The 13,382-nt window shown below is 38.4% G+C and overlaps 1 protein-coding gene across 1 annotated transcript in view; it reads left to right on the forward strand.

The window, feature by feature from the left end:
• ZNF644 (zinc finger protein 644) overlaps positions 1 to 13,382 on the forward strand; it is a 104,972-nt gene that overhangs the window by 18,181 nt on the left and 73,409 nt on the right. The window lies entirely within an intron of this gene.

Genomic DNA, 13,382 nt, shown 5'->3' on the forward strand with positions numbered 1-13,382 from the left:
GGTCTCGACCCCGCGGGCTCAGGCAGTCCACTCTCCTCAGCCTCCCAAAGGCGCAGGATTACAGGCTGAGCCACCGAGCCCGGCTCATACTTTCTTGATTTATAAAAACAGTCATATAATTTTTTTGTTGAAAAATGTGCATTTAAAGTAATGTGACAGCTTTGATAATCATATTCCCCTTTGCCTGCAGCCCCATTGCTATTTGTTTTAGTGATTTTTCTCAACTAATTCTATTAAATCTGTATTCTCTGTCACGTGTGGCCACTGAAATCTCTCTGCTCAGTTAGCTTATTGGTCAGCTAATGATCGGACACATGTTTCCTTAAATACTTGGGATCAATAAATCTCCAGTCTTTGTTGAAGTTCTGTGTATGTTGGGGCATGCCTTCAACACTGAGCTAGGAAGTTTACAACTCTGCCTTACCCATCACTTCCTGCTTGTGTAAAGCCTCAAGGTTAGCCACAGATGAGCACCTAGGACTTGTTCACGTCTTTCTTGGGCATGTGCATAGATTCTCAGGAATATGTTGGAGTTTTTCAAAGCATATTTTTTGTTTTGTTTTGTTTTTTTGAGTTGGAGTCTCACTCTGTCACCCAGACTGGAGTGCAGTGGCTGCTCCCGGCCACCGCAGCCTCGACCTGCTGGGCGCCGGCAATCCCTTCGCTTCAGCCTTTCAAGTAGCTGGAACTACAGGCGCGCGCTACCACGCCCAGCTAATTTTTAAAAATTTTATTGTAGAGATGAGGTCTCACCAAGTTGCCCAGGCTGGTCTCGAACCCACGGGTTCAGGCAATCCACTCACCTCAGCCTCCCAAAGTGCTGGGATTACAGGCTGAGCCACCGAGCCCGGCTTCAAAGCATATTTTTAACAGATTTGTTGAAATATAATTAACATATAATAAACCGCATGTTTACAATGGACAATTTGAACAGATTTGATATGGTATACACATGGAATCATCTCGACATTACTTACAAAAATGATTTTGCTCAGTTTATACATCTCTGAGTTTGAAATATATCTGAACCTTGGACTCCCCTTCCCCTTGGTACTCCTAGCTCTATGTCAGAAATACTGATCAGTTTCCGAGCTGTCTCATCTGTATTGGCAATCAGTCCTAAGGCAAAAGCATCCTCAAATGTTGGGTTCATATCTGTAGTTTTCCATCTTTTCTCAAATCTTTCTCTGGTCATCTTTTATTGTCATGTTTCTTTCTGATGCCCTCAAGTCAGTGATTTTTAATATTTTATTCAGTTTCTCTAATACAGCTCAGTGGGAGGGTTAAATATGATCTATTTTTTGTTATTGCGATTATTTCAGGCATATTTGGGTTGATGGGTATATATGATATCAATAGGGTGATGTCTCTGTTTTTTTTGGCTTAGATTTTTTCCGGTAACTTCATTCCCAAACATGTTCTCTCAGTGAAGTGACAAAGATGGCCACTGGCTGTTCTGACCTACATCATTCTCACAGCTGTTGTTTCTGCTGAAGAGAGTGACACTTTCCCAGTAGTTTATGCAGATATCCTGAGAAAGATTCTGAATCTCCTACTCTGGGTTATGACCCCGTTCATTAACAAATTACTGTGGTTCGGAGGACAGGGTACTCCTATTCTGTGAGGGTCACTTGTTTATCCCTCCTTCTAGTTACCTAGGTTTGGCGCCACTGTAATAGTTCAGTAAGAATGCTCCCTTAAAGGAAAATCAGGGTGCTGTTAACAAAAATAGAGGGAATGTTCGAGATAGAAGATGGCTGTATAACAGTTTTTCCAGATTTGGGGGTATCTTGAAAAATTTCACTGTATAGTTGAATCCAGTAAAGCTGTCTAGGAATAAAATTTCACAATGTAATTGGCTGGTGACATTACTTAACAAAAATGATTTTACTAGTTTATATATCTGTGAATTTGAATAAACTTGTCTGTAATCACAGCACTTTGGGAGGCCGAGGTGAAAGGATTACCTGAGCCCTGGGGGTTCGAGACCAGCCTAAGCAACTTGGTGAGACCTCAGTCTCTACAATAAATCACACACAAACTAGCTGGGCGTGGTGTCATGTGTCTGTAGTTCCAGCTACTTGGAAGGCGGAGGCAGAAGAATCATTTAAGCCCAGCTGGTCGAGGCTATGGTGGCTGTGAGCATGCCATTGCACTCCAGCCTGGGTGACAAGAGTGAGACTCCAACTCAAAAAAAAAAAAACAAAACTTGTGATAAAATGTTTTGTGGAGTTACTGCCAACAAAAGAATAAAAGTTCTTTTAATCCCTTTTTCCCCCTCCTTGACTTTAAAATTCGATAGACCTAAATCAAATGTTAATCTAAAATAATGCCTTCTGGGGCTAAGAAAAATTTATTATGTAATTGTTAAGATATAGTTGCTGTATCAATTAGCTATTGCTGTGTAACGGATTGCCCTGAAACTTAGTGGTTTAATGCAGTAAAAATCTATTACTAGAGCAAGTGTTTGAGTCAGCAAGGCAGTGGTTTTGGCTGGATTCATTTATGAGTTTGCATTTAAAAGCAGGTCAGGAAAGTAGCTCTGCTTTTCTTGACTGAGTTCTCACTTGCCTGACTATAGGCTGATCCAGGATAGGATGGGACATCTGGGATGCCCTTTCACCCTATGATAGATTAGAATGGGCTTGTTCTCATGACAGTGGCAAGGTTCTTAAAAAAAAGAACAGAAACATGAAAGGTCTCTTGAGGCCAAAGGACAGAACTGGCAAACTGTGATATCTGCTGCATTCTACTTATTAGGTCAATCCCAGAGTTAAGTGATTGGGGAAAGAACCACCTAAACTTCATTGCCAAATACTTGGATTACAGGAGTGATGTAGAATTGAACTATCTTTGCGAAGAAACTCTGTGATTAAGTCTGTAAAATTAGATTAATTTTCAGTGTTTACTTAGTTCTGGCCCCATTATATTTCAGTAGATATTTCAGTAGAAATTGTGTTTGATTATAGAAGTTTGGCAGATACAAATTGTGTGTTTCAGTCTGTCCAGTAATCCAGATGACTTTTTGCTATGTTTGTTTCATAAGGCACGTCTAGTGAAGTATTGAAAGCATTGTTTATGCATTGAATTACCAGTTGTAGATAGATGCTATAGTAAATTAGCAATTGTTGAAAGATTTGTGCCTTTACTCTTTTGGTTCTAAATGATGGTGTTCTTTTATTATCATCCTAACTTTCTTAATTTGAGATTTTACACTTTTTTGTGTTTATTCTTTGCATATTTTGAATTTTTTCCAAATTTATCAAAGTATAATTGACATATAATAAATCACATTTGAAACGTATAATTTGAACAGATTTGATATCAGTATACACCCATGAAATTATAACCACAGTCAACATAGTGAATATCCTTCACTTTCAAAAGTTTCTTTGTGCGCCCCCTTGTGCTTCTCTTTTTTTCCTTCGCCTGTGCCCAGGCAATGATTTGATCTGCTTTAGGTCACTTACAAGGTAGTTTGTATATTCTCCAATTTTATTTTATTTACCTACTTATTTTTTAAATTTTATTTTAAAGATGTGGGGTACAGTTCAGGGTTAGGTATACAAACATTGATTATGCAGGGACCCTTACTGATGAGGTGTGCCCCTCACTCCCCTAGCAGTTACCCTCAACTGCCAATCCCACCCCTCCTCCCATCAAATTTTATATAAATGAAATCATGTAGCATGTACTCTTTTTGCTGAAATTTTTCACTCAGCATAATTATTTTGCGATTCATCCATGTTGCATGTATTATTAGTTCAGTCTATTCCCTTGTATGGATCTAATGTAATGATTCATCACAAGTTGATAGACATTTCCCCCTTCCCCCCTCCCCACTTTTTGGCTATTACAAATACAGATATTTGTATACAAACTCTTGTGGGGACATATGCTTTCATTTGTTTGGATAAATACTTAGGAGTGGAATGACTGGATCATGTAGTAGGTGTATGTTTGACATTTTAAGAAATGGTGAAACTGTTTTACAGTAGGTGTATTATTTTATCTTCCCATATGAATGTATGAGAGTTTCAGTTCCTCTACTTGTTCACCAACACTTGATATGGTTAATCTTATATTTTAGCCATTCTTTTTTTTTTTTTGAAATAAAAAGATGACTTTATTTCAGAGAAAAAAAGTAAAAATGTGATTTTAAAAATAATATTTGTGAAAATAATCTTTGTAGTTATAATTGGAATTTTCTATTATGTAGTGTTTTGTTACCATAATCATTTCAAGGGTTCAATAGTTTGCTCAAACACCTATCATGTCAACATGTTATAAAAATACCTTACATGGGATACTTTTATTTACTTATAATATTAAAATATTTGATATAATATTTTCTTATAGTCACAAAAGAAACCAAAAATATAACTATGATCTGGACATATTTCTTACAGAAGTAATTCTATAGATTTCATTTGTATTTTAGCCGTTCTTATAGCTCTAATTTGCCCTTTCCTATTGACAAATCATTCTGAGCATCTTTTCATATGCTTATTTGTCATTCATATAGAGTTGCTAAAGTGCCTCTTCAAAGCTTCTGTCTATTTTGTAATTGGCTTGTTTCATTATTATTGAAGGTGCTAAAAGCAGATTTATTGAGGCAAAATTGACATGCAATGAAGTACACATATTTAAAGTATATAATTTGATGACTTTTGACGTATGTATACACTTGGCAAGCCGTCATCACAAACAAGATGATATAATTATCACCCCCTAAAGTTTCCTGGTGCCACTTTGTCAAGGTCTCACTCCTCTCTCACATTCCCCGTTGGAGTCTGTCTTTTAAATAGCATGTAGGTCAGGGTTATTTCCCCTCCCTAATAAGGCAAGACTCCTTTTTAGCTAGGGTTAACTGAATTAGGAGACTTTCTGCTCTGTCTGAAGGGAACGGGCACTATTTCAGGCACTGTGTGAGACTAGGGCAATATTCCCTTTTATCTTTTTGGGTGACTCCATTATCGCCTTGTATAGTTTCCACGCAGGGTTGTCCTAATTATTAGGCATCTGGATACTTGAGGATGTCCTCTCTTTTTGCAGTATCTTTCCAGTATTCTGCTCTATGATCTCTAACTATCTTGCTTGGCTTCTTTGAATTTCTAGCTCGGCCTCCTCAACTCTGGAAGACCACCAGATTCTGCCTGGGTACCCTTTCGTTGGGCAGGGGGGCCTGTACTCTATCCAGGCATTAAGTTGCTCTCCTTGTTTATTTCCTTTCTTTTTTTTCCTTTAAGAAAGAAGGAGTTTATTAAGCAACGAAGCTCTCTAGAAACAGAGGGAGCCCCTGAAATGGGTTATCCCGTTTATTTACATTCTTTTTTCTGATGTCTAATATCTGAAAAACTGTTGTTTCATATGTGTTTTCAGCTTTCTTTTTTTTTGAATTATTCTACCACGCCTGGCTAATTTTTTGGTTTATTGTAGAGATGAGGTCTCAAACCCTCACGCTCAGGCAATCCACTTGCCTTATCCTCCCAAAGTGCTGGGATTACAGGCTGAGCCACCAAGCCCGGCCTGTTTTCAGCTTTCTTAGACCTTTCAGGAAAGTGAGAAAACCCAATTCCTGACTGTTGTATGTGTTTTTTCCTTTGATATTTATTTTTTTATTGTGGTAAAAAGCATATAACAATTGTATTTACAATCTTGGTCTCTAGAACTTTTTATTTTGAAAACTGAAACTTTATATTAAATACTAATTTCGTCTCCCCTCTCCCCTAGACCTTGACAACCACTTTTCCACTTTCTGATTTGCTGCTTTTGACTACTTTAGATACTTTATATCAGTGGAGTCACACAGTATTTGCCCTTTTATGATTGACTTATTTCATTAGCATAATGACTTATTTCATTAGCATAATTAGCATACTGCCCTCAAGTTTCATCCATATTGTAGCATGTGATGAGAATATCCTTTTTTAAGACTGCATAACATTCCGCTGTAATACTGAGGTTGCCAAAAAACACATTTTAAGAGATGTTATCTATGTGTTACTTTTTGAAGTTGGATTGAATTATAGTATCAGTGTGTAGTATGATGTTTGCTCAAAGATGGTGTTAATCAAATGAATGCTAGTGTCATCATGCGACAGACGGGACAATTAAAGAAATGGCAGAAGCATGGTTGTCATTTGAGGAGTTCAAGACCAATTTGAAGTGGTATTTGAAATTTGAGAACTTGGTGGAAGTGCGATAATGGAGGTGTGAGTATGCAACAGAACCTCCAACACACCTAACAACTGCACACATTCATGATAAGTTTGAGACATATAGTACTGTGTGATATGCACAAGAGAAGATTCAGGAGGTCTTGCCCAGCAACAAGACCTCCAGTAGTTCGCTGTAATCAGAATTGTCTGGATGCTGATGGTAACCACTTTTAGCACTTCTTGTGATTGCAGAAGTCAAATGTGACTTGTATTCATTTGTTATTGGTATATATTGAGTATTGCAATTTTAGTACAGTTTTTTATTTTCTTAAAATGTGTCTACCTTTTTTTGGCACCCTCTCTCTATGTACCACATTCCTTTATTCATTCACTGATGGACAGTTGGGTTGCTTCCACCTCTTGGATATTGTGAATAATGCTGCTGTGATCGGCAAATATCTTTTCGAGATCTGGCTTTGAATTCTTTTGCACATATGAATTGGGATTGCTGGATTATATACTAATTTTATTTTTAATTTTTTGAGGCCCTGTCATTCTGTTTTTTATAATGGCTGCAGCATTTTATATTCCAGCCAGCAGTGCACCAAGAGTGCCAATTTCTCTACATTCTTGCCAATACTTGTTATTTTTTAGGGTTTTTTGATAGGACCCTAATGGATGTGAGATCTCTTGTGATTTTGATTTGCATTTCTCTGATGATTAATGATATTGAACATCTTTTCTTTATATGAGTTTTTTTTGAGTTGGAATCTCACTCTGTTGCCCAGGCTGGAGGGTAGTGGCATGCTCACAGCCACTGCAGCCTGGACCTGCTAGGCTCAGTGATCCTTCTGCCTCAGCCTTCCAAGTAACTGGAACCACAGGCATGTGCCACCAGACCCAGCTAATATATATATTTTTAAATGTATTGTAGAGTTGCCCAGGCTGGTCTCGAACTTCTGGACTCAGGCAATCCTCTTGCCTGCACCTTCCAAACTGCTGGGATTATAGCCATGAGCCATTGTGCTGGGCTCTCTGTTTTTTTCTCATTATAGATGAAATGGTAGCACTGGATTGCATTCTGAACGGCTGCTGCAACTTTCACATATTGGTCTATATTTGAGTCCTATGCCTCAAAAACAGTACCTCTTCAAATAAGGAAAATCCCCTTGCCGTTTCCTGCATTGCGAATCTCTTTGGTTCTTCAGTTATTTTCTTCTTCCTCTTTCTCTTGCCCCTTTCTCTGGGCCTCCAGTTCTATCAGGTCTCCATCAGTAAGCTCTTCATGTTGTACATCAAGGAGTTCAGTGAAGTCGTCCTCCAGCAGGTCTAGCTTCAGCTTCTCTCTGGGACTAATGAAGCTGCTGAAGATTTCTTTGGATTCCTCAGTCACCTTCTCAAACCCGCGAAAATCGTGAACTGCAGGCAAAAATTCTTCCAAACCCCATTTATAGTGACAGCCATAACCTCATGCCAAACAAAGTCAATTTTTTTTATAGCCTTGTAGTTGTTATAGCCCTTCCAAAATTGTTGTAAAGTTGTTCCTGAATCATCACTTGCCTTTACATCCTGACGAAAAGTGTGACATAAACAGTATTTCTTGAAAGTCGCTAAAACTCCCTGGTCCATAGGTGGAATGAGTGACGTAGTATTTGGTGGCAGATGTACTACTTTGATGTTGGGATGAAGTTGCCCATGACTGGAGAGAGGAGGATGGCCCAGAGCACTGTTGAACAGCAAACGAATGTTGAGTGCCATGTCCTTCTCCAAGCAATATTCCTTTATCTCCAGGATAAAGTGGTTAAAGAGTCCTGGAAAATGGCCTATGTAACCCAGGCTTTGGGGTTACTCTTGCACACAACAGGAAGAGTCCTTGGTTATGTTTTTAAGGGCTCTTGGGTTCTCTGAAGAACTGAGAGAGGTTTTAGCTTCATATCGCCAGAAACATTTCTACCAAATAACAGACCAAACAACAGCGTTTCCCTATCCTTTGCTGCTTTATAGGCTGACATCAACTTTTCCTCCTTACTGATGTAACTTTGGTGTGGTATCCTCTTTTAGTACAGTACTGTCTCATCCATATTAAAATCTTCTTGGATCTCATCACTCTAGGAGGCCAAGGTGAGAGAATTGCCTGAGCCCGCAGGTTCGAGACCAGCCTGGGCAACTTGGCGAGATCACATCTCTACAATAAATAAAAAAATTAGCCAGGCATAGTGGCATGTGCCTGTGGTTCAGCTACTTGGAAGACAGAGGCGGATCGCCTGAGCCCAGCAGATCGAGGCCATGGTGGCCGTGTACTCCAGCCTGGGCGACAGAGTGAGACTCCACTCAAAAAAAAAAAAACCTGCTTGGGTAAACACGTGTCTTCATCAATAATTTCCAGAAGCATTTAAGGAAATTCCCAGGCAGCTACTCTGTCTGCACTCGCTGCATTGCCGCTTACTTTTATATCGTGAAGGTTGGTTCTAGCCTTGTACCGGTGAAACCAGCCATGACTAGCATTAAAAGATACGCCTTCTGAGTTTTCACCATGTTTTTTCTTCAAGTCTTCATAAAGGTTTTTAGCTTTCTCTTGAATCAGCATTAAGCTAAGCGGGACTCGACACTGATGCTGATTTTGCATCCACACACTGAGCAGTTTCACCATCTTCTCTATCACTTTTCCTTGCTTCTTCGATATTACTGTTGACATCATTGGCACAACAAACTTCACATGTTCCTTGATCTTGTGCTTGTTCTTTAGAACCACACTATCAGTTGAACAATTCATGTCATAAGAACAAGCGACAACTACCATCTTTTTACCTTGCTCAGCTCTCCCTGTTATTTTCACTTTTGTTTCCACTGTTAGCACATGATACTTCTTAGCAGTTACCAGCTCCATCACCACTGCTTTTACACTTGGTTCCAGACCTTCTGGGCTTGAAATAAAGATATTGTACTCTATACAGTACTGTAAATTACACAAAAGCACGACCACTTGTAGAGGATGCACACACATGACAATGTACACCAGACACATGAACTAACTTATGTGACTGGACATGCAAATGCACATTTGCATCTGAAAGTTTGCAACTTGAAGGTTTGTATGTAGGGAACTTACTGTACAGACTCACTGCAATCTGTCAGATTCCCAATGGCATTTTTAGCAAAAATAGAAAAACTCATCCTTAAATTCATATGGAATCTCAGGGTTCCAAAAAGCCAAAACAAACTTGAAAAAGAACAACAAGTACCCCACATCTTTATAATAATAATAATAATAATAATAAAAGAAGCCGGACTCGGTTACTCAGCCTGTAATCCCGCGCCTTTGGGAGACTGAGGTGAGTGGATTGCCCTCCTGGGCAGGTGAGACCTCATCTCTACAATAAATCAAAAAAATTAGCCGGGCGTGGTAGCGCACGCCTGTAGTTCCAGCTACTTGGAAGGCTGAGGCGGAAGGATCGCCGGAGCCCAGCAGGTTGAGGCTGCGGTGGTCGGCCATTGCACTCCAGTCTGGGCGACAGAGTGAGACTCCAACTCAAAAAAATAAATAAATAAATAAAATAAAAGAACAACAGTTGGAGACATCACACTTCTTGGTTTCAAAACATACTAAAAAGGCAATAATCAAGGCGGTAGTGATACTGACATAAAGACAGACATAAATCAAAGGCACAAAACAGCACAGAAATAAACCTGTGCTTATATGGTCAAATGTTTTTCAACAAGTATGCCAATTACTATATAATGGAGAAATAACAGACTCTTAAACAAGTAGTGTAGGAAAACCTGATATTGACATGCAAAAGTATAAAGCTGAATCCTTATTTTACGCCATGCACAAATATGAACTCAAAATACATAAAAATCAAAAAATAAGATCTAGAACTGTAGAACTCGTAGAAGAAAACATAGGGGAAAGTTTCAGGACAATGAGTTTAGGTATGCTTTCTTGATTATGACATCAAAAGCACATGCAACAAAAGCAAAAATCAACAAATCAGATATCAAACTCCAAAACTTCTGTACATCAAAAGAAACAATCCAATTTACAGAATGAGAGAAAATATTTGCAAATATATACCTGATAAGGGCTTAATTACCCAAAATATATAAGGAACTCATACTCAACAACAAAAAACAAATGACCCAATTTTAAAATAGGCAAAGGACTTGAATTGACAATTCACCAAAGAAGACATACAAAATAAGCATATGACTATAATCCCAGCACTTTGGGAGGCCAAGGTGAGAGGATTGCCTGAGCCCACGGGTTTGAAACCAGCCAGGGCAACTTGGTGAGACCTCATGTCTACAATAAATAAAAAAAATAAATTAGGCGTGTATGGTGGTGCATGCCTGTAGTTCCAGCAACTTGGAAGACTGAGGCAGAAGGATCCCGAACCCCATAGGTTGAGGCTGCTGTGGCTGTTAGCGCGCCACTGCACTCCAGCCTGGGTGACAGACAGTGAGACTCCAACTCAAAAAAAATAAAAAATTTTCTTTCCAATTGCTCATTGTTAGTGTATAGAAACATGACTGATTTTTGCATGTTTTTTTATCCTACAAATTTGCTGAAACTACTTATCAGTTTTAACAATTGATTCTTTTTGTGTGTGGAAACTTAGGGGTTTCTACATATGAGGAGGGACCCGAAGACTGGTGATTTATTTATAAAAATTTGTGTATTTATTCTTTTGTGTTTAAACTCAATCACCTTCAGAGTACTCTCCGTTTGATACAGTGCACCTATTGAGACACTTTTTTCACTGCTCAAAACAGTTTTTGAACTTTCAATTTTGATGCCTTTTAGTGCTTCTGCTCTTTTTTGTTACACCTCTTTCACTTGGGCAAACATTTCCCTTTGAGAACTTTTTTCATTTAGGAAAACAGACAAACAAAAAAAGTCGCTCAGGGCAAGATCTGGTGAATAGAGAGGTGAAGCACAGGAGTTAGGCCATTTTTAGTCAAAAACTGCTGAACATTCAGCACAGTGTTGGCAGGTGCACTCATAAATCACCCATCATGAAATGGGCAAACATGTTGAAAGGATCTCTAGAAAAAATTCACTGAAGCTAAACACAGCCTCTCAGAACAATACTAGCTGGTACATGCTGCTGATGGGTTCCTCGAACACTTACCTAGCGAGGGAAGAGTGTAATTCAAGGGGCGTGCCCTCCAAAAGATAATTTCATTGTTGTTTTGTTTTGGTTTTTTGGGGTCCCCTGTCACATAAGTTTACATAATCTGAGAACAGAGGTCATTTTCTGCCTTTCTAATTTGAATGCACTAATTTCTTTTTCTTGACTAGTTGTTCTTGCTAGGACTTCCACTACTGTGTTGAATAGAAATGGTGAAAGTGCTGGGCTCGGTGGCTCAGCCTGTAATCCCAGCGCTTTGGGAGGCTGAGGTGAGTGGATTGCCTGAGCTGGCAGGTTCGAGACCCGCCTGGGCAACTTGGCGAGACTTCATCTCTACAATAAATCAAAAATGAGCTGGGCGTGATAGTGTGCGCCTGTAGTTCCAGCTACTTGGAAGGCTGAAGCGGAAGGATCGCTGAAGCCCAGCAGGTCGAGGCTGCGGTGGCCGGGAGCGGCCACTGCACTCCAGTCTGGGTGACAGAGTGAGACTCCAACTCAAAAAAAAAAAAAGGGTGAACGTGTGCATCCTTGCCTTGTTCCTGATTTGGAAGAAAAGCTTTCAGTATTTCACTGTTGAGTATAGTGTTACCTATAGGCATTTCATATATGGCTTTTATTATGTTAAAGTAGTTTCTTTTCCAAGCTTGTTTAATGTTTTCATAATGAAATAGTGTTGAGTTTTGTCAGATGCTTTTGTGCATCAATGAGATACAATTATTTGCTATTTTCCCTCCTCCATTCTGTTAATGTGGATTACATTGATTAGTTTTCATATATTGAACAAACCTTGCATTCTAGGAATGAATCCCACTTGGTCATGGTATATAATCCCTTTAATGTGCAATTGAATTTGTTTTGAGTATTTTGTTGAGAATTTTTGCATCAGTATTCATCAGGGATACTGGTTTGTAGTTTTTTCTTTACAAATTTTTCTTTTCAAAAAATTAAAAAAATTTTTTTTGATTTGTAGTTTTTTCTTGTTTTCTTGCCTGTCATGTCTTTGTCTGGTTTGGGTATCAGGGTATTGTTGATCTTACTCTGAATGAATTTGAAGTATTTATTCCTCTTCATTTCTGTATAAGAATTTGAGGAAGATTATTATTAATTCTTCTTTAAATGTTTGGTGTAATTCACCAGTGAAATCATCAGGTTCTGGGCTTTTCTTAGTTGGGAAGTTTTTGATACCCTGTGCCTAATCTTCCTTTACTGGTTATAGGTCATACAGTTTTAATTTTTCGTGACTCACTTTTGGTAGGTATATATTTTTAGGAATATATCCATTCCTTCTAGGTTATCCAATTTGTTGATGTATAATTTTTAATAGTGTTCTTTTATATTTTCGGCATTAGTTGTAATGCTCCCTCTTTTCATTTCTGATTTTAGCTATTTTAGTCTTCTCTCTTTTTTTCCTTAGTCTATGTATGGGTTTCTCAATTTTGTTCATCTTAAAAAAAACTCTAGATTTCATTGATTTTCTTTTTCCTGTTGTCTTTTATTCTCTATTTCATTTATTTCTGCTCTAATATTTATTATTTTCTTTCTTCTACTAATAATTGGTTTAATTTGGTCTTTTTGTTGATTTGAGATCCTTCTTTTAAAATGTAACCTTTAGCTACTATAAACTTCCCTTTAGTACTGATTTTGCTGCATTCCGTAAGTTAATGACTTGTTTTGTTTTTATTTGTCTCCAGATAACTTTTGAATTTCCTTGTGATTTTTTTCTTTGTCCCATTGGTTGTTTAAGAGTAAGCTGTTTAATTTCTTCATGTGTGGATTTTTCTCTTTTCCTTTTGTTGGTTTTCATTTTCATTCTGTTGAGGTTGGAATAGATACTTGGTATGATTTCAGTCTTAAATTTTCGAGACTTGTTTTGTAACCTACCTTGTATGTATTTTTTTTTTTTTTTGAGTTGGAATCTCACTCTGTCACCAGGCTGGAGGGCAGTGGCACACTCACAACCACCTCAGCATCAACCTCCTGGGCTCCAGCGAGCCTTTCGCCTCAGCCTTCCAAGTAGCTGGGGCTACAAGTATGTGCTACCATGCCCGGCTAATTTTTGATTTTTTGTAGAGATGAGGTCTTGCCAAGT

This window comes from Carlito syrichta, unplaced genomic scaffold, assembly GCF_000164805.1.
Source record: "Carlito syrichta isolate Samal-C Ts95f unplaced genomic scaffold, Tarsius_syrichta-2.0.1 Scaffold303292, whole genome shotgun sequence".
Taxonomy (NCBI): Eukaryota; Metazoa; Chordata; class Mammalia; order Primates; family Tarsiidae; genus Carlito; species Carlito syrichta.